The 19,006-nt window shown below is 50.8% G+C and overlaps 1 protein-coding gene across 2 annotated transcripts in view; it reads right to left on the reverse strand.

Annotated features, from left to right (window-relative positions):
* Positions 1–19,006, reverse strand: part of PC (pyruvate carboxylase) — a 240,137-nt gene that overhangs the window by 216,121 nt on the left and 5,010 nt on the right. The window contains exon 1 of one of the 2 annotated variants that reach the window (XM_077822519.1): positions 11,615–11,709. The exons of the other annotated variant lie outside the window; for it this stretch is intronic. The gene's annotated coding sequence lies outside the window, so the exon portion shown is untranslated. Of the gene's footprint in view, positions 1–11,614; positions 11,710–19,006 lie in introns of those variants that run through there. 2 annotated transcript variants of the gene reach the window in all.

Raw genomic sequence — 19,006 nt, forward strand, 5'->3', positions numbered from 1 at the left:
AAATGAGAAGAAGGTTTCTAGCTATCGGGAGAGGGAGGTTCTGGAACAGCCTCTCAGGAGGATGAGTGGGGGGCAAAACAACCCAGCTAACTATCAGTGAGGGTAATTAATCAGCAGAATAACAGACCAAGGGTTGTGGTGGATTCTCCATCACTGGAGATTTTTAAATCAAAATGGGATTTTTTAAACAGATCTGCTCTAGTTCAACCAGGAATCAAGTCAGGGCAGTCCCAATGGCCTGTGTAATATTTTAGGTCAGACTAGATCAGTGGTTCTCAGCCTATTTACCATTGTGGGCCGCATTCAATATTACCTGCCTGGCCCTGAGGATGTCACATGGGCCGCAGCTCTGTGCTGATTGGGCTGCAAGCGGCCCGGGGCCATAGGTAGAGAACCACTGGACTAGATGATCCCAGTAGGCCCATCTGACCTGAGCATCTATTAATCCAGGTTTAAGATTAATTTATGAATGGCATGATACAATGGGGTTGCTTGCAATAGCAGGGAACTGGACTCAACGACCCAGGAGGTTGCTTCCAGTCCTGTGTTCCTATCTTGTTTTACACACACAAGTTGTCCCCCTTTAACTCTGCTGGTGCACAACCCTGTTAGCGTGGATGCAGTTATATTGCTATAGCAGTGCTTGTATGGTATAGCTATGCCTACATGGGACACAGAACAAGCTATATCAATGCCAGGCACCTTTATACTGGTTACTAAAGGCTCTTTAGCCTGGAAGAGGAAGGCAGAAAAGACAGTTCCCTTTTTTCGTAACTGGTGTTCTTCGAGATGCGTTGCTCATGTCCACCACTCCACGTTAGGTGTGTGTGTGCTCGCCACATGTGCCAGAAGTTCTTCCCTCAGAGGTATCCACAGGGGACCAACTCTGGCACCCTCTGGAGTGGCACGTGTATGCAGTGGTTAAGGGGTGCTGCTGGCTCCCCCCACCCTCAGTTCCTTCTTGCCGGAAACTCTGACCATGGGGAAGGAGGGCGGGTCATAGAACGGACATGAGCAACACAGCTCGAAGAACACCAGTTATGAAAAAAGGGGACTGTCTTTTCTTGGAGTGCTTGCTCATGTCCATTCCATTGTAGGTGACTCCCAAGCAGTAACACTGGAGGCGGGTAGGAGTTCATGGACGTGTCAGTTGCAACATAGGTCTGCCAAATCCAGCATCATCTCTTGCTTGCTGAGTGATGCGTAGTGAACGTGTGTACCAAAGACCACATCACAGCCCTGCAGATGCCCTGGATAGGGACATGCCCAAGGAAGGCTGCCAAGGACGCTTGAGCCCTTCACTATAGGCAGCAGCTCGGCCTGAGCCAGCTCATAGCAGGTCCAGACGCACGTGGTGATCCAATTCGAGATCCTCTGCCAGGACACCGGGAGACCCTTCATCGTGTCTGCTGTTATGATAAATAGCTGGGTTGACTTGCAGAAGGTCTTGGTGCACTCCAGGTAGAATGCTAGGGCATGCCGGACATCTCCTCATTGGTTGAGCACGGCTTCGGACAGAACTCCAGGAGGAAGATATCCAGGTTGACATGAAAAGGGGACAACACCTTAGGCAGGAAAGCCAGATGAGGTCACAGCTGGACCTTGTCCTTTTAGAATACCGTATATGGAGGCTCTGAAGTGAGGGCCTTAAATCTCGGACATGTGCCTCGCCGAGGTAACAGCTACAAGGAAAGCAACTTTCCACGACAGATGGGAAATGGAACAACAAGCCATAGGCTCAAAGGGCAGGCCTATGAGCCTAGAGAGAACCAGGTTGAGGTCCCATTGCGGAACCGGGTCCCGGACCGGCAGGAAGAGCCTTTCAAGGCCTTTTAGGAACTGGACAGACATCTCATGCAAGAACATCATTTTGCCCTGGACACGCAGGTGGAAGACCGATATGGCTGCCAAGTGTACCCTGATGGAAGAAAGTGCGAGACCGTGGTGCTTTAGATGGAGCAGGTAATCCAGGATGGACCGCAGAGACAACCATGTCGGGGAGATGCTACACTGACACCCAGCAGGAGAAATGCTTCCACTTCTCCAGGTAAGTCGCTCCGATGACACTTTCTGTTCTGTCTGGTGGCAAACAGGTCAACTCGAGGAGCCCCCCCCATTTCTGGAAGAGCACCTGGACAACCTCCGAGTGGAGCGACCACTCATGGGGAGAGAAAAAGGACCTGCTGAGGCAATCAGCCAGCACGTTCCAGATGCCGGGGAGATGCAAAGCTTCCAGGTGGATCCCATGCTGGATGCAAAAGTCCCACAGGCAAAGTGCTTCCTGAAAGAGCACCGACGAGCATGCTCTCTCTTGCCTGTTGACATAGAACATCGAGGCCATGTTGTCCGTCAACACCTGCACTACTCAACTGGACAACTGCGGCAGGAAGACACCACAGGCTAGGCAGATGGCTCTGAGCTCCCTGACATTTATATGTAATGCCAGCTCCTCTGGAAACCACGTTGCCTGGGTCCACAGCACACCGAGATCTGTTCCCTAACCGAGGTCTGAGGCATCCGATATCAGGGAGACCATGGGCCATGGACTCTCAAATGGCACTCCTTCCAGCACCACCCTTGGGTCGGTTCACCACTGCAGACAGTAAGTACCTTCGGCGGGATCGTGATGACCTTGTCCAGGTGATCCTCAGGAACAGACTGTCATAATCCACAATTGAAGAGGCTGCATTCTGAGTCTTGCATGGTGAACGACGTAAGTGCACGCTACCACGTGCCCCAATAGCCTGAGGCACACCCGGGAAGTGGTGTGCAGAGATGCTGGCAATGAGATCCAACATTGTCCTGAATCTGTTCTGCAGCAGAAAAGCCCTGGCCCAAGTAGAATCGAATACTTCGATAATCCCGGTCCAAAGGATAGAGTTAAACAAGCAAAAAAATCAATGTTAATCAACAGGCCAAGGGCTTGGCATGCGGCTTGCAGCACGGTGACACTGCGCTGGACCTAAGTCCTGGAGCGGCCCTTGATGAGCCAGTCGTTGAGGTACGGGTCAATCTGGATACCCCAACGTCTGAGGTAAGCTGCCGTCACCAACATGCACTAGATGAACACCCTCGGGGCTGTTGCAAGGCTGAAAGGGAGCACTGCAAATTGGTAGTGAGCGATCCTCACCATGAAGCACAGAAAACATCTGTGCCTGTGGAATATTGATATATGAAAGTAAGCATCCTTTAAAATCGAAGGCAGCGTATCAGTCTCCCAGATGGAGGGAAGGGTTGATGGAGGCCAGGGAGACCATGCAAAACTTCAACTTCTTGAGACATCTGTTGAGGCCTCGCAGGTCTAAGATGGGCTGCAGACCCCCCTTGGCCTTTGGGATTAAAAAATAGAGGGAGTAAAACCCTTTGCCCCTTAAATGCAGCAGGACTTCTTCCACAGCTCCCACCTGCAGAAGGCCCGGCACCTCCTGTGCTAGCAGATGCTCATGAGAAGGGTCCCTGAAGAGGGACGGTGACGGGGAGGTGGGAGACAGAAATAAACTGGGAGGGTATCTCCCCCTGCTACTGTGCTGAGGAACCACCGGTCCAATGTTATAGAGGCCCAGGCAGGGAGGAAGGGGCACAGGCGGTTGGAAAATAAACAGGGGAGCAGAATCCAGGATCCAGGCTGGAAGGTCACCCTCGAGTGCACCCTCAAAACGCCTACTTACCACTCTGTTGGCTACAGGTGAAGCTTGAATGAGAAGAGGATGCTGGCTGGTGGCCTTGCCGGTGCTTTTAGGCCTTGCCCTTCTTACAGTAAGGCTCCGACCGAGGTTGACTTCCAAACCTCTGGGTCTGTTGTGGCTTGAATCGTTTCCTTGCCGGCCCTGGGGTATACAGGCTCAGAGTACGCAGGGTTGCCTTGGAGTCTTTCAGGCCATGCAGTTTTGTGTCTTTGCTCAGAGAACAGCACCAGGCCATCAAACGGAAGGTCTTGGATGGACTGCTGAACCTCCATTGTAAAGCCCTACAACCGTAACCAGAACGCCCGCCTCATGGAGATGGCCGAGGCCATGGTTCGGGCTGTAGAGTCTGCTGCATCTGAGGCTGCATGGAGGGCTTCCCTTGCCACCGCTTTGTTTTCCTCAGAAATAGCCAGGAATTCCTTCCTGGGTTCCTCGGGCAGCGAGTCCAAGAACTTGGCCAGGGACTGCCAAAAGTTAAAATCATAGCAGCCAAGTAAGACCTGGTGGTTGATCACTCGCAGTTGGAGTCTGGTAGGTGAATAAACTTTTCTTCCAAAGAGATCAAGCCTCTTTGTTTTTGGGTTTCACACCTGGTTGGTCCTGTCTGTCATGCTCATGGACTGCAGACACAACCAGAGAGCTTGGGGCAGGATGTGTGTACAAATAGCCGTCCCCCTTACCAGGGACGCAGTATTTACGCACTGCCCGCTTGGAAATGGGGGGCAGTGACAAAGGCATCTGCCACAGAGTATTAGTAATTTTTGCCACTCCGTCATGCACGTGCAATGCCACCCTGGCAGGGGCCACTGAACTTAGCACGTCGAAGAGGGAGTCTGAGGGCTCCACCAACTCCTTGGCTTAAAGCCCCAGGTTTGAGGTGACCCTCTTTAAGAGCTCTTGATGAGCCTTGGTATCATCCTGAGGGACTGGGGGAGAGAGTCCCGCAATCGCCTCCTCAGGCGAGGATGAAGAGACAGTGGGCACCACCTCCGTCGCCTCCTGCATGGGCACCTCTGCCGCAGCCGGGTGACTCTGAGGGGTCTGCTTTAGGGTCACATCTGTGTCAGGGGGTGGGTGGAGACCGTCGCTGACCGCTTGTCCTATGCCCGAAACCGACCTATGCTCCCGTGAGGGCTGTGAAAACCCCCCAGGGATTCCAGAAGTCCCAGGGGGCAGGCCATTGGCCCTGAGTCCACGCTGCACTGGGAGGTGCTGTGGAGAATGCCAGCGCCTCTGATAGGCATAGATTTTCTGCAACAGTCACAGGGTGGCCCTGACCCACTTGTAGGGACTCCTCTTCGCTGTTGAAGCCCAAGGAGGAAGGTCCGCGTCCAGGGGACCAGGATGGTGCCAAGGCCGTCTGTCTACCCTGGGCCCATCGGTGCCAACTCTGGAACTCCGCTGAGGATTTGCACCAGGGCGGTGACCCTCGGCGCCGTGATCCTGCCACCTGGTGCTGGCATTCAACAGATCATCAACAATAACCCGGCAATCTACACCTGACGCTTAGCGAGTGGTCCATTGAGCGGGAACGGGAGAGAGTTGGCCACTGTACCGGGGATCATCGGCGCACCCACGGTGAACCATACCTGCGATCCAGTGACTGGTAACAGAGTTCCCTGGACCGGTGGGTCGAACCGCTGGAGCAGTGCCACACACTGGGAGTGCGGCTCGGACGTTCCCGGCACCAGGGCAGTGGGACCCCTGCGGGTCTGCACCATTCCACTGGCGATCGTCTCCTCAAGCCCCAGGAGTGCTGCTCGGAGCCCGGGGACCAGCGCCAGGGACTCTGATGGGTGGGCCGCCCCGTGTCTGGGGCATGGTGGCTCTGCACAGGCGAGTGCTGGCAGGGCACTCCCTGTGGTGAGGAGCAGTGCCACACTGATGGGCACCGTTGGAAGAGTCCCAAGGCAGGTTTTCCCCTGAAGTGGGGTACCTCCGTGGCTAGTGTGGTCAGCACCGGTAGGGACAAAATGTCCTTTGTGGCCTGAAAGGCCTCCAGTGTGCACGGCATCGCCGGGTGCCGAATGCCTCTGCTGCTTCCCAAGGTGGCAGGTGAGCCCTGGAATGGGCTAGCCCGCTCAGCGGGAGCTGCGGCCTGACCTCCATCTGAAGTGAAGAGCTGCCCTTCGCAGGTCTTTACTTTCCTCCGGCCCTCCCCTCCCAGCCTTTCTTTGCTTTCTAGCCGGTACCAGGAGGAGGATCAACACCAGTCCACAGTCAGCACTCGCGGCGCACTCCCCACCGAAGCCACGGTGCCGGGAGCGGAATCCGATCTGGACGGCTCTGGGGCCCGTCTAAGTGCGGACTCCATAAGGAGTGCTCAGAGGGGAACGTACCGCTCCTTTTTTCGTCCGTGGTTTAAAACTTTTACAAGTCTGACACTTGTCACTAACGTGGGTTTCCCCCAAGCACCTCAAACAGCTACTGTGGCGGTCACTGACCGGCATAGGTTTTTTATGTGCAACAGTCACATGGTTTGAAGCACAGGGACCGGGGCATGCCCCATCAGGGACTACAAACTAACACTAAACTACACTAAGGGAACTAAACTAAACTATATACAACAAAGTTTGCAACGAGCAGTTGAGAGGAGAAAGCTTGCCAAGAAAAGGAGACATTCCAGCACCGTCACTGGTGGTAAGAAGGAACGGGGGGGGGGGGGGCAGCAGTGCCCCTTATACCGTGGCATATGCACACCACTCCACAGGGCACCAGAGCCGGTCTCCTATGGATACCACTGAGGGGAAAACTTCTGGCACCGGTGCATGTGGCAAACACACACACCTACAATGGAATGGACATAAGCAAGCACTCACAGAAGAACAAGAACCAACAGCTGGAAGTAAAAGCCAAAAAAACTCAAATTAGAAAGGCAGCACGGATTTAACACTGCAGGTGATTACCGTTGGAACAAACTCCCAAAGGAAGGGATGGATTCTCCATTTCATTAGGTCTTCAAATCAACATCTGGCTGCCTTTCTGCAGCAAAGTACTGGGCTCAGCGCAGGGGTAGCTGGGTGATAGTCTCTGGCCTGTGCTATCCTAGATGCTCTAATGGTCCCCTCTGTTCTTAAAAATCCTATGACTCTATATTGGTTTAAAAATAGATGTAAGTTGACTTAGGCTCCTTGTGCCTCATCTTCCCATCTGTAAAATGGGAATAATTCCCTCACACATGGAGTGTTGTGAGGATAAATATAATAAAAGTTGTGAGGCACACTATAGCGGGGGGCTCTATAAAGTAAAACTGGTACTTTATACCATACTAGCCTAAACAGTTTTCAATGGCAATACCCTCTGGGTACCTCACTCACAATGCTCAGCTCCCCAGAATCATCACCAGTAGTTTGCACTGGGATAGTAAATAGGGGTCTTAAACATGGATCACCACCCCACTTTGCTAGGTACTGCACAAACACAGAATACAAAGATAGTCCCTGTCCCCCAGGGGCAAGGCCTCATGGGATCTTTGTGGAGAAAAATCCACATGATGAGGCTGCCAAAGAGACAGTGAAATATCCTCCAGCTACATATACCTACTTGGGATTTCTGATGCCCAATTCCTGTTAATTTTAAACGGGAACTGGGTTTCCGAATTCCTCTGGCAGCTTTTAAAGAGATCAGCCCTGTGTGTGTCAAGATGGAATTCAAGGCCTGGAGCAATTGCTAATCACGGTGAGAGAGAAAGAGGAACCAAGTGCATGTGGTTTAACTAAGTGATGACTAATGGGGATATAGCCACCTATTTTTGAAGCACGTTAACCCTGAAGGAAGAGAAGGATTTGGGTGCAGTGCAAGAATCAGTGGGTGAAATTCTCTGATCTATGAGATGCAATCTAGAGCAGTGTTTCCTCAGCCTTTTCATTTTGATGGCCTTATTCCAAGTCAAAACTTGACCTTCATCATAAGCATATTGATGATAACCCTGAACATACTGGGGTGTGTGTTTCAAGAGGTTTCATAGAGTTTAAGGTCAGAAGGGACCATTAAAATCTATTCTGACCTCTAGGGCACAGGCCAGTACATTTCACCCACATACACCTATATTAAGCCCAAAGACTAAAGTGAGGTTACATTAAAGTATTCAGCCCTCAGGAGGCTAAACTGCTGTGAGCCCCAAGCAGGGAACAGGAGAGACCATCAATGCCCGAAGCCCCTGCGCTGGCAGGGAATTGCTGAGATGAGCCGTGCCCAGGGGATCCCAGCAGGCCACCTGCGCCCCATGCTGCACAGGAGGAAGAAAACCCCCAAGGTCGAGCAGTGAAGTAAGCCACCCCAGCTTAGTTTGCCGTGATTACTGCACCTACCCCCAGGGCTTTTGCTGGCATAGGAATGTTGCCCAAACCCAAAAAGCACAAGCCAATCTCCCCCGCAAGAGGCGCAGCTATGCTAGAACTCTCTTGTGCGGGCCTCCTCTAGTACTCGCTTAACAGCTGACCTTGAAGGATCGGAAACAGACCCTGCCAGAACGACTACAGCTATCTCGCTCTCCTGGGGGAAAGCCCAGACCTGTTTGGAAAGGAAGGGTCGGACTGGAAGAACCAGACTGAGAGGCAGCAGATCTGGGCTTTGCTTGGAGAATATAAACTAGTTCTGTTCCTGTAACTTAAGACAGGCCTTCCCTACGTACTTCTGCCAATGGTCAAGGGAGTGGTCTGACTGAGTAGTACCACCGAAAGCCTGTAGCGTAGACTAAGGTAAAGTGTGAGCTTAAACCACAACAGCTATTCCAAAATAGCCCCCGTGCGGACACTTACGCTGAACAGATGTTCCTTTTTCCTGTTTAGCTGACTCCAAATTCAAAGTGGATTACACAAGAAGGGACCTCCTAGATTATCACATCCAGTCCCTGCTATCGCAGCCAACTCCCGCTTAGGATCCTGGCAGAAACGTATCCAGCTCCATCTTCAAACTAACTGGGGTATTTGTTCTCAACTGCTGCTATGGGGAGGCTGTTCCAGAACCTCTGATGGCTAAAACCTTCCTTAACGACCTCAGCTGATTCCTGACCAATTTAGCCGCACTGGTTCTTGTGGCGACATTGTCCTTTAGCTTCAATAGCTCTTCTCCCTCCCTGGGGTTCTCCCCTCCATGTATTTAGAGAAGGAACAACCAGATCCACTCTCAGCCTTCACCTGACCAGGCTAAACAAGCCTGGCTCTTTCACTCTCCTCTAACAAGATCAGCTCTCCATTCCCCTGATCAGCCGAAGAACTGCTCTCTGCCCCTAGTCCGCTACACTAAACCAGAGAAAGGCACTCTTAAATCAGCAGCCATAGCGGAAGCTATTCTGCAACAGTCAATTTCCCTGAATAGATCTAAATGCTGACGCTATGGCAGCATCGCCAACCCCCGTGATTTTATCAAGAGTCTCGCAATATTTGCCATTTTTCATAAAGTCTCAGGCTCCCGGCATCACATGATGGGGTTAGTTAGAATGTCAACTTTTTTTTTTTTTAAATTAAAAGAGAAGATACCACCCTTCACAGTTCCAAGGGAAAAACTTGAAAACGTGACACAGCTGCCCCCTAAAGACTCAGAAACCAGAGGACAAAGACCCCAACATTTGTTAAAATCTCCTGATTTTTAAACCAGTCTCACACTATGGTCGTGCTCAAGCGCTGATTTTTTGAACACATTGGTAGAGCCCTGCGGGGATACAAAATTTGTACCTGCATCTGATCCGCAAACATGGTCCACAGATAGCAGCAGATTTGCAGGGCTCTACACACCGGCAATATTGAGGTCCTCACTGGAGACCTGCTGAATATTCATTGCGTTGCCAGATTGCCTGTGTAAATCTGCAGTAATTTTCAAGCCCTTGACCTCTTACCAGTACAGTGTCTCAAGTCTTGGTGGCTTGATAAACAGCCCTCCCTCCCAATCACAGGGGCCTTCCTTTACACTGCCAAGTAGCGTACACTGTTCTCCATGCTCAGTCATGCAGGCAACCCAATTAGTAACCCAAAAATGGCCAGCTATTCAAAGAAAGGAGAGTTCTAAAATGAAACAGATCTCAGCTTGTCTGGGACAGCAGATAACCTGAGCCAAACTGCTCGGGGTGCGGGGGCGGGGAACTGCCCCTTGTGTAACCAACGCAGCAACACCTGCACAGAGCCTGAGCCAATCGCTCCAGGGGGGAGCGAGGGAGCTGCCCCTTGCGTAACAGACATAGCTATCTACCTAAGGAACTTACACAGTCCTCATTACTCTAGTATCTGAGCACCTGAAAGTCTTTAATGCATTTATCCTCGCCGCCCGTGAGATAGAGCAGTGCTGTTATCCCCATTTTACAGATGGGGAAACTGAGGCATAGAGCGGCTAAGTGACTTGTCCTGGGTCACAAAGGAGGTTTGTGGTGGAGCAGGAACCTGAATCTCCCATGTCAGAAGTTAGTGCCCTAACCACTGGGCCACCCTTCCTCCCTTGGAGGACTGCCCCTTTGGACCTGAGCAGCTGCCAAGGACTTGAGTGCTGAGATCAGAGGGCTCCATGGCTTGGATCTTTGAACACAACGCAAGGGTGGCTACATCGTAGAACTGTGGGCAGCATTTATCGAGCGGTTAGAGCAAGGGACCGGGTTCTCCTCTTGTTTCTGAGCGGGGAATCTCAACCTTTCAGTGAGGGCAAGCCCCTAGGGAAGCCATTCATAAAAATAAAGGTCATTAAGATCCTTCATTCGCACACACCACAGCTGAAGGCCATGTTTCCTTGCAAGGACCTGAACTGCAGAGCAAGCACCCACTTCACCAGCCTCGCTGCAAAGGGTGCATTTCAGGGTTACTCATCAGCTACGGTTCTCAAAAGGACATGAATCAAGACGGTGCCAGCGGCAAGATCAAAAACATTCTCTGCCATCGCATGTGGAACAAGATATTCCTACTGGTGTGAAAGCTAAAAGCAGTATCTCCCTGCTGGGGAGAGTGGGGGCACTGGATTAAACAAGACAGGGCAAGACAGAACAGCGTAGGAGGGTGCAGGACTCAAAATCACGTGAGTAGAGCACTGGGCAGCTTTATGGAAGAGGCCCATCTCAGATGTCCGCTGCAGCCGGTTGGACTGCCATTCTCGTTCCGATGGAAAAGCGTTAAGCAAATAGGAAGGCTAGGGCAGCATTTCCTGAAGGAGATCACACTCTGGATTTCTCCACTCTCCCCGGAAGCTCTTTCCCCAGCCAGATCCCCTGGGATCCTTGGTCACCACATCTCCCGCAGCTGGGTCATAACGGAGGAGAGTGGCTGTCTTGGCAGTTAAATAAATTCATAGATTTTTAAGGCCAAAAGGGACCATTAGACAATGTAATCTAGTCTGACCTCCTATATAGCACAAGACCCAGTTACCCTGTATGGAGCCCAATATCTTGTGTTTCTCTAAAGCATCTTCCTGAAAAGCATCCAGTCTGGATTTGCAGATACCAAGAGACGGAGAATCCATCCCTTCCCTTGGGAGTTTGTTCCAATGGAAAGTCACCTGCACTGTTACAAAAAAAATACCTTATTTTTCTTTTGACTGAATCTGGCTTTGACTTTCGTCATTATCATTATTGTTGTTTTTATTACCATCGTGCCAGTCACGAACCAGGACCCCATTGTGCTAAGTGCTGTGCAAACACAGATTTATTGGTTCCTGTTCTGCCTTTCTCTGCTAGGTTATGGAGTCCTTTACTACACAGTATTTTCTCTCTGTGAAGGTACTTAAGCACCATAATCAAGTCACCCCTTGACCATCTTTTTGAGAAGCTAAATAGACTGAGCTCCCTGAGTCTCTCACCGCAAGGCATTTTTTCCAGCCCTCAAATCAGCTTTGTTGCTCTTCTATGCACCCTGCATTGAGCTCTCTTCAAGGTTCATATTGGTTTCACTTTCTCCAAATTAAATGTGCTCAGTTTACAAGATGGTTTGGATTTTTTTGAACTGCAAACTCACCCCAGGATCTGAGTCACTCACACATCCTGCCCAGGAAGAGAGAAACTGAGCAGCCCGGACTCTGCCCTCAGCGACCTCCTTCGCATTGCCTGCACACCATGCCCTTGGCAACACAGAGGGAGGGAATTTGGCTCAGCAAGCGGTTGCAGACCTGTTGAGCAAGAAGGGTGCTATTTAAACAGTTACTTTCCAAAGCAGCACCATATTTTTCATGCAGTCGGCAACAACCAAATCCAGCGCTCTTGGAAGGAGAAAATGAATTGCCTTAACAGAGTGGCTGGTGCTACCACCATGTAGAATCCCTCTTGCAATCAGAGATCAGACTTGCCTACCAGCATAATAATAATTGACATAATAATCTCTTTGCTGAGGACTGCATGCTCAGAGCTGCCTTGCTCGATTGATGCCTTGATCCTGGTTTTGTAAGTGGCGAGAGTAAGTTGAAGCCCGCATCTTCCACAGAGGCCGGCAGAGCTCAAGCTACGGGTGAAACAGATGTGCTTACCCTCTCCAAATAGGCTGAGATCCTCCACGAGTAACGCTTTCTACCATCTCCAGTTAGCTAGGAGACTCCATCCCATCCTGGACTCAGTTATTCCCCCCTTTGTCACTTCTCAGTTGGACTCCAGCAACGCGACATACCTGGGCACGAAACCTTCAGAGCTGAGGAAACTTCAAGTACAGAAAACTGCCACAGCACATCTCGCCAGCCATTCAGGCTTCCACACGCACATCAGCCCCGTCCTCCACACCTTACACTGGCCTCCTGCAGAATTTCTAACCAAGAGCAAAGTCTCAGTCTTTATCTACAAGGCACTCCGTGGTCCAGGCCCAAGGTATTTAAAGGAGCCGCGATGAAGACCACAGTTAACAACTCTGCTCCTCTGGCACAAAGTAGCTCTCTACAAGAAGGGTAAAGCTCGCCCGTGCAGAAGCTCAGAGACAGGTCTGATGCTGTGGAATGAACTTCTCCAGGACTAAGGACCATTACAAACCTCCCCACTTTCCATTCCAACAGCCAGGAACAGTTCTTTGACTTTGCCTTCTCTAACAAACATGTATATTTAAAAAATCCAAGACCCCTCACCTACCAAAACAAGACATTCCTCTGAACCATGCTTCTCCCCCTGGGAGAAAGGAAGAGAGAACAAACACCTGACAGGGGTGTAGCTGCAGTCACTGTAGCTCTGCTGGAAGGCACTCACATACTACAGCAATAGTGGGGTATAAGAAACTGGACAGAACTGATTAGAGCTGATCAAATTGTCGCTGAATGATTGAGAAAACAGTGGCAATAAGCGTTTGCCCTTCGGAACATAGGAATCACTGGGTCAGACTGAAGGTCCATGTTGTCCAGCCTCCTGTCTCTAACAGCGGCCAGCACCACATGCGTGAGAGGAACCCCCCGCTTACAGGATAAACTGTCCAAGGGAAAAAGTTTCCTCTTTACTTCTGAAAATTAGAGATCAGCTTACGGCCTGAAGCATGAGGTTTTCTCTCATTTCAGTATTTATTGAAACAACTCTGGACATTTTTGTTATATTCAGACTAGAAATAAGGCACAGATTTTTATCACGGAGGGGGATAAATCATTGGAACAGCTGACCCAGGGATGGGGTGGATTCTCCATCACTTGGAGTCTATAGTTCAAGACTGCACATCTCACTAAAAAGATCCACTCTGGCTCAACCACCAAGCTGGGCTGGAGGCAGAAGTGGCTGGCGGGGGGGGGGGGCGCGGGGGGGGGCATTCTCAGGCCTGTGTTACGCAGGAGCTCAGACTGGATGGCCAGAATGGTCCCTTCAAAATCCAGGAGAGCTTGACTTTTTACACTACCAGCCCTAGCACTGCACTGAAGCTAGTGGTTGCATTTAATATTGCCTTTACCCAATACAGACAAAGACCATGAGACACTCGGGTCCCTTTGTAATGTTATGTTAGGAGACAGAGCCAGTTACGTAGTACAAATTACAAACAGATGCACCAATATTAACGTTTGTATTCTACTAGTATCTGGAAACCAGCTGAGCTGGGGCCCCCACTGGGTGTGCACAGTCCCCACCCAAGATCAGGGCCCCTCACCCCCCGGGTGCTGGGTGTCATGCTGACCCTGACAAAGATTGGGGGCGCTCTCCATCATGCTAGACACCACACAGAGCCCCGCAAACTGAGATTGGGGGCTTTCCATCATCTTGGACACTTGACAGACCCCAATGGAAACTGAGGGGGAGCCCATCATGCTGGGGGCAACATAGACCCTTTGGAGTTCAGGGGAATCCTCCACTGTGCAATGTGCCACACAGATCCCCCTGGCTGAAACTGGGATGGGGGGCCCATTGTTCTGGGCAGAACCCAACACATGGTAAAAGACAGTACCTGCTCCAAAGACATAAAAGATGAAGGAGAAGATGGAGGCACAGCGGTAAGGGTGCTAGTGAGAGACTTAGGAGACCTAGGTTCAATTCCCTGCTCCACCAGAGATCTTGAGCATGTCTCTTATTCTCTCTGTGCCTCAATTTGCCCATCTGTAAAATGGGGATAACAGCTCTGCTCTACCTTACGGGGCATAATTATTAATTAAACTGGAGAAGACGGGGATTAATATGAGAATCGAAAGATGGATAAGGAACTGGTTGAAGGGGAGACTACAACAGGTCATAATGAAAGGTGAATTGTTAGGTTAGAAGGAGGTTACGAGTGGAGTTCCTCAGGGATTGGTCTTGGGACCAATCTTAGTTCACATTTTCATGAGTGACCTTGGCATAAAAAATGGACATGCGCTAATAATTTGCGGATGACAAAGTTGGGAGGTGTTGCCAATACAGAGGAGGACCAGAATACCATACAAGAAGATTTGGATGACCTTGAAAATTGGAGTAATAGAAATGCAATGAATTTGAATAGTGCAAGGTCATGCACTTAGGGTAGGGGTGGGCAAACTATGGCCGGCGGGCCAGATCCAGCCAGTCAGGGCTTTGGATCCAGCCTGTGGGATTGCCACCCCCGTGGCGCCGCGGGCCCCGCACCACTCCCAGAAGCAGCCCGCACCAAGTCCCTGCAGCCCCGGGGTGGCGGGGGAGGCAAAAGTCTCCAGGCGCTGCCCTCGCCTGAAGGCACCGTCCCCCACAACCCCCATTGGCCGGGAATGGGGAACCGCGGCCAGTGGGAGCTTTGGGGGAGGTACCCGTGAGCGAGGGCAGCGAGCTGAGCCCTCTACCCCCCCTCCCCCAGGGGCTGCAGGAACGTGGTGCTGGCCACTTCCAGGAGCGACGCGTGGCCCGGTCAGGCAGGGAGCCTGCCTGAGCTCCGCTGCGCACTGCTGCCATCCTGGAGCCCACACCCCAAACCCCTCCTGCACCCTGCCCCCCAGTTCCCCGCCCTGAGCCCCCGCCGCACCCCTCTTGCCCCCCAACCCCCTGCCCTGAGCCCCCTGCTGCACCCCACACCTCTTCCCACACCCCAACCCCTGCCCTAGCTCTACATTCATTGGCCTGCATGCTATTTCCCCACCCAGATGTGGCCCTCAGGCCAAAAAGTTTGCCCACCCCGACTTAGGGCCTAACAACAAGAATTTTTGCTATAAGCTGGGGACGTATCAGTTGGAAGCAAGAGAGGAGGAAAAAGAGCTGAATATATTGGTCAATCGAAGCATGACTACAAGCCATCAATGTGATGCAGCTGCGAAAAAGGCTAATGCAATCCTAGGATGCGTAAGGCAAGGTATTCCCAGTCGAGATAGGGAAGTGTTAGTGCCATTATACAAGGCACTGCTGAGACCATGTTTAGGAACAATAAATTCGAACTGGGAACAGTTGCAGAGAAGGGCTACTAGGAAGATCAGAGGAATGGAGAACCTACCTTACAAGACAAGAGGTAAGGAACTTGATTTGTTAAGTTTAACCAAATGAAGGCTGAGGGGAGATATGATTGCTCTCTATAAATACATCAGAGGGATAAACACCAGGGAGGGAGAGGAGTTATTTAAGGGCCAATGATGGCATACACAAAAAGGATATAAAAAGGCCACTGATAAGTTTGAGCTCGAAATTAGACCAGGTTTCTAACCGTCAGAGGAGTAAAGTTCTGGAATAGCCTTCCAAGAGGAGCAGCGGGGGCAAAAAAATTAAACTTGTTTCAGTACTGAGCTTAATAAGTTTGTGAAGAGGATGGTACAATGAGACTGCCTACAATGGCATGTGGCTCTTGGGAGATTGCTTTTAGCAAATATCTCCAACCGCCAGAGATGGGACACTAGATGGGAAGGGCTCTGAGTTACTACAGAGAATTTTTTCCCAGGTGTCTGGCTGAAGGGTCTCAACCACATATTCAGGGCCTAACCGATCACCATATTTGGGGTCGGGAAGGAATTTTCCCCCAGGTCAGATTGGCAGAGATCCTGGGTGGTTTTCACCTTCCTCTGCAGCATGGGGCATGGGTCACTTGCTGGTTTGAACTAGAGTCAATGGTGAATTCTCTGTAACTTGAAGTCTTTAAACCATGATTTGAGGACTTCGGTAACTCAGCCAGAAGTTAGGAGTCTATTACAGGCGTGGGTGGCCTGTGATGTGCAAGGGATCAGACTAGATGATCATGATGGTCCTTGCTGGCCTTAAAGTCTCTGCGTCTATAAACATGTTCAAGGGGAGCGGGAGGTTTCTCAGGCACTACAGCAATACGTGGGCCAGGTAAATAGAGAAGTGGATGAGACAAACTGGCAGACAGGATAACTGGCAGATACTACAGTGACGAGGGGGTGGTCATATCAGAAAGACAGACAGACTTCTTAAGCAGTCAGGAGCTGCGACTGCAACACCCAGCATGAGTGGGCTTGCAATCACAGCACAGCGACTGCAACAACGCTCGGCCAGAGGAACACAAAAGCAGCCTTTGCTGATGGAGTCCCTTCCATTTTTGTTTACTGCGTGTTGTTACTGGGTTATACAGCTCGCAGTTGTGCTGGTGTGTGACCCTCTGACCCCCTTCGCCACTGAGCAGCGAGCTTAATTCTGAAAGCCAGCTGTGTTTTGCACCACACGTTATCTCATCCTCCGCCCCTTCTCACACAAGGAACGATGCAGCAGAAGCAGCCCGATGCTGACATGGAGGAGAATCCGCGCACCTGTCCCCCGTGGAGGAATCCAAGGCAAGAAGGCTCAGCTGATCAGCGACAGCTTGCAGCACAGCAGAAGTTACTTGTGATTGCAAAGTGCTCCCCCCATATGAGAGAGTGCACGTGGGGACTGCACGTTTGCCTGCAGAATGCTCCATTCTCCCTCCCCCCCGCACACTCTTGTACATGTGCCTGCAAAGTACTTCCCCCTACACGTGTGTGCAAAGCACTCCCCCTGCACTCTCATGTGAGCACCTGCAAACTGCTCCCCTATGCACACACCTGTGCCTGCAATAAGGTGACCAGACAGCAAGTATGAAAAATCGGGACAGGGGGTGGATGTAATAGACACCTATATAAAACAAAGCCCTGAATATCAGGACTATCCCTATAAAATTGGGACATCTAGTCATCCTAGCCTGCAAAGCACTCCCCCAATTTGTGTGCGTGCACACACCTGCACACTGCTCCTCACTGCACACGTATACTCATGTGTGTGTCTGCAAAGCATTCCCCCTGTAGATGTCCGTCTGGCAGGTGCAAATTGCTCCCCCGTACACACTTGTCTGCAAACTGCTCCCCCCTATAAATATCTTCCACGATCCACTTAAAATCCTCCCTTCCACAGTGCCAGGTGCAAGGGGCTGTATTAGCAGATTCCGAAATCAGCTGATGGTTATGATCCTGGCTCAGAATTGCTCTGGCTTCACCCTGGAAGTCAAAGATGGGAGATTAACTGCCTCTCTACCCACTCCAGTGCAGAGCGACTGATGACAGAAACCCCCAAGTTATCCCAAGGAAAAAAGAGGGGAATTTCACAGGGGGGCTACAAGGTTGTTGTCCAGTGGCTCAGGATGACATTTGGCCACCACATGGAAGACACAAATATAGAAGCAAACTTAGCATGGCAGAACGTTGCCGAGGCAACGGCCTTTGTCCCCCAGGGGATGGTGCTGCATTCTGCCCCACTCTCCAAGATCCAAAACACACATGCTGGCTGGCACTCCAGATGCCGGCACTGATACCGGTGCACTCCACTATCAGGCAGCACAACCTCTGCAGGCACCAGGTAGGATTACTGGCTATCTAGAAGAGTTCAAATTACACCTGATGAGTAATCCTCCTATGGCTCTCTGGGCCTGGATCTCAAAGCACTCTACAGACATGAAGGAAGCCGCAAAGTCTCTGGGTGAGATTGGCCTTATCCAATGTTTTTACAGATGGGGAAACTAAGGCACAGGCTGGCCATGCCCAAGGTCACATAGCAAGTCAGTGGCACACATGGGAACAGAACACAGGAGTCCCACTTGATCCCCAATCCCCTCAAGGATGTGGGAACAAAAACCAGGCTTCCTGACTCCTTATTTTGCCCGTTCGCTCCTCTAACTACTAGACCTACCTCCTCCTTCCAGAGCTGGGAACAGAACCCAGGAGTCCTGAGGGCCCCAGCACTGGTCACAGTGCCAACACCTAGATGTCTTCAGAGATTAAATCACTACCATTTCTCCCAACTATTACTACCCTGGTAAATCATTTATTAGCATGACCCTTTAATAGCCACACTCGAGGGCTTACACACCCTGCTGCCCCACAATCATTAACTGATCAATGTTTATATAATTAGCTAATTAGGCTTTGATTGAAAAAAAAAAAAAAAAAAAAAACTTTAATCAAACATCTCCTGAAGACAAACTACATTGTATTGCAAGCCAGTAAAGGGAGAGGGACATTTTATTTCATACCAGGCACAGCCGCTATACACTGCTCTACAGTGATCCCTGCAGCCAGGATAAGCTGTCCTGATCCTGAAGCCAGGGAAATTGCAGACACATTATGCCTTAAAGGAGACTCCATTATGGGTTTGACACAGAATCTACCAGGTCAGATTCTTTGCCCTGGGTTATACAGAGCTGGTGGGATAATAGCATTATTTTCCACTGAACATTTGGATCCCTCCCACACACACTGAAATTTAGATACCGAAAAATATAAGCCAAAACCAGAAATAATTTAATTTGAAAGTCACATAATGGTGCCTCATGCTCCCATTCTCCTCTATAGGCCAGCCTCCCTGATCAGAGTATGCCTCCCATGATGCAACAGTCTGCCCTCTTGCAGAAGGCATGTGGTACATAGATCATGGTAATACCTGGCCACAGTGCATCTTGGGAGATGTAGTTCAGTTGCCTCATGCTCCCTTCCCCTCTCTTGGCCGAGTTCCTTGGTCAGACTACATCTCCTGTGATGCAGCACAATGTCTCTTCTTGAAAAGGGGAGGCAAT

Source organism: Eretmochelys imbricata, chromosome 7 (assembly GCF_965152235.1).
Source record: "Eretmochelys imbricata isolate rEreImb1 chromosome 7, rEreImb1.hap1, whole genome shotgun sequence".
NCBI classification, from domain to species: domain Eukaryota; kingdom Metazoa; phylum Chordata; order Testudines; family Cheloniidae; genus Eretmochelys; species Eretmochelys imbricata.